Genomic DNA, 2,794 nt, shown 5'->3' on the forward strand with positions numbered 1-2,794 from the left:
GCATACATATATATATGTATACATATATATACATATATACATAAATATATATTTCAACAAAGATAGCTTATAAATAAAAAAGTGTTTTAAACAAATAGCACTGAGATAACTAAATAACAAGATGATAAACTTACACTAAGTGGAAAAAACAAGATACAACACAACAAGATACAACAGTGTATAGGTGCTAGATTCAGTAGCAAAGGCCTGGAATCCCAGCTCTTGGGAGACTGAGACAAGATCAGGAGTTTGAGAGCAGCCTGGGCTACATAATAAGCTCAAGCAAAGCCTTGGCTGCATAACAAAACCTTATCTCAAAATAACAAACAACTGCCGGTCAGTGGTGGGGCACCTCTTTAATCCCAGCTCTTGGGAGGCAGAGGCAGGCGGATTTCTGAGTTTGAGGCCAGCCTGGTCTACAGAGTGAGTTCCAGGACAGCCAGGGCTACACAGAGAAACCCTTTCTTGAAAACCAAACAAACAAACAAAAGACTAGACTGTTTGTGAGGCCAATAGTGCATAGCCTTGACTTCGATGGAAGCTCCCTGGGAAGGTGGTACATAAAGCTATCAGTATAAAGCTTAAGTTGTAGTGGACATTGGAAATTGGAGGATATTTGGAGATGCTAAGAGTCACATGACGTTTGCTAAACAAAGCTGTAGACACTGAGAGAAGCCAGGCTAGGTGAAAGGCCATGTATGTTACAGGTAGGCGGGTCATAGAAGCCACCTTAATGAGATCCTGTTCCCTGGACTTGAAGACACAGTGGTATCTGCTCCTGTAGGTTGCATTCTTGCCTTAGTCCAATTGCCTCCATTGTAGAATGGGATTTTTTTTTTTAATCTGTTTATTGGCTCTTTGTAAATTTCACATCATGCACTCCAACCCCACCCATCTCCCCCTTCACTCAGACCCACTCTCCACCCTTGCAACCTCCCCCAAAACAGAGAAAAACCAAAACTCATTGTGGAAGCTGCAGTGTGTCCCAGTGTGTACCAAAGTATACCTTCTGCCCACACTTCTTTGCTTGCAAATGTTCTCTGCAATGACTCGCTGGTCTGGTATGAGGCCTCTGGCTTCTGTCACTCCATCAATACTGGAACTCATCTTGGAGATACTGTCATTGTCCTGTGTTTTGGAGAGCCTGTAATTTTGGATTTGTAGGACCAGGCCCTTCATGCATTCCAGCAGTTCATAGATGGGGTAGAAGTTGGGGTGGGCCAATTCAAAGGCCTGGATCTGGGCCTGAGAGATATCCAAGTTGGTCTGCCCACCAGTTCTCCTGCTCTCACACCCTCTGGGTACAGACAGCTGTCCTACTCTCAGGACCCCAGGGCCAGATCTCCCTCCATGGGTGGTGAGGGGTGAGGGAGGAAGAGAGTATCTCTCCCTTGTTCATGCCACCCCATAGGAGTGGCTCAGTCGAAACTCCTGCAGTGTACAGCCTGCTCTCCTGAGTACTGCAGATGGCTACGGGTGGGTGAGCTCTCCTTCTCTCATGCTCCCAGAGCCAGCTTTCTCATGATGCCAAGGTGAGGGTTAAGGCCAGTTCTGCACAACCTTCACACATCAACATGTCCCCAGGTCTTCCCAAAAAGGGTTCTTCTGTTGGGCCATGGAAGGGTATCCTGGTTCTTGGGTTGTGGGTTTGGCCATGCCCCCAGAACCCAGGCTCCCCTCACAAGGTCTAATCTTCATTCAACCTGTGCCCTTCAGTTACAGTGCCCTTCAGTTACACAGGTGGAGGGCATGATGAACAGGCCCCAGGCCCTAGAGAGATTTACATACTAATGAGATACCTGAAGGCCAAAGGGTGGAGTCAATTAAGCATTCCTCCCCAGCCCCTCCTCTCTCTTCCCCTCCGTATTTAACTCAGGTCCACCCTGGGTTTTAGGGAGTGTGCATCCAGATCCATCCACCATCCGCCATGCCAATAAACTGGTTTTGGAAACCCAAGGACTTTCTCATGTATTGGGGCTGCTCCATGAGGAACCGTGGAGAGGCCTTTAGTCAGTGAGCAGCCAGGCCTAACTTCCAGCTGGAGGAACCCAGGGCATTCCCAGCTAACTACCCACAGCATGGCAGGAGGAACCCTGGGTTCCCCAGCCATTTTTTACCTACATTCTTCTAGTCTCTGGCTTGCTCCCTGTCCTAGCTCTGGATTAGTGATCATCTCAGGCTAGCTCCCTGTCCAGGCTCCCTGATGCCAGACAGATGGTAGTCTCAGTGAATGCTAGGCTACTAATTACTCAGATGTTCATAGGTCAGAACACTGAGCGTAGACATAGCCTCTCCCTTCTCTGCCACCTACTGCACATGTGATACAGCAGCCACACCTGCAATGTCTCAAAAGGCACATAGGATGGGGAACTTTTGCTTCATTTGTACACCACTGTACATAGGAGTTATGTAAGTTCTATTTTTATGATACTGGGACTCAGGGTTGAAAATGTGCCTCCCTTGTTGGGGCTGGACAGATGGTCTCAGCAGTCAAAGGCACTTGTTCTTACAGAGGACCTGGATTTGTTTCCCAATACTCATATGCTGGCTTACAACCAACAAGAACTTCATTCCAAGGGATCTTCTATCCTCTTCTGACCTCCATGGGTACCAGGCCCACACGTGGTACACACACATGTATACATAACACACACACATACACACACACGAAACTTTTAGATTTGCCTTGAGTTTTAGAAGAGACTGACTTTTAGGCGTTGCTTTTAGGTGTTGCTGAGACTGTTCAGATAAGGAAACTCCTGAAGCTGGACTAAATGCATGTTGTGTTATGAGG

The 2,794-nt window shown here is 47.3% G+C and overlaps 1 non-coding gene across 1 annotated transcript; it reads right to left on the reverse strand.

Annotated features, from left to right (window-relative positions):
• Positions 1–2,229: 2,229 nt before the first annotated feature.
• LOC117718324 (small nucleolar RNA SNORA17) lies at positions 2,230–2,358 on the reverse strand. The gene has a single exon (XR_004608022.1). It is a non-coding gene; the product is annotated as a small nucleolar RNA SNORA17 (small nucleolar RNA).
• Between the last annotated feature and the right edge of the window lie 436 nt (positions 2,359–2,794).

Source organism: Arvicanthis niloticus, chromosome 12, assembly GCF_011762505.2.
Source record: "Arvicanthis niloticus isolate mArvNil1 chromosome 12, mArvNil1.pat.X, whole genome shotgun sequence".
Classification (NCBI taxonomy): domain Eukaryota; kingdom Metazoa; phylum Chordata; class Mammalia; order Rodentia; family Muridae; genus Arvicanthis; species Arvicanthis niloticus.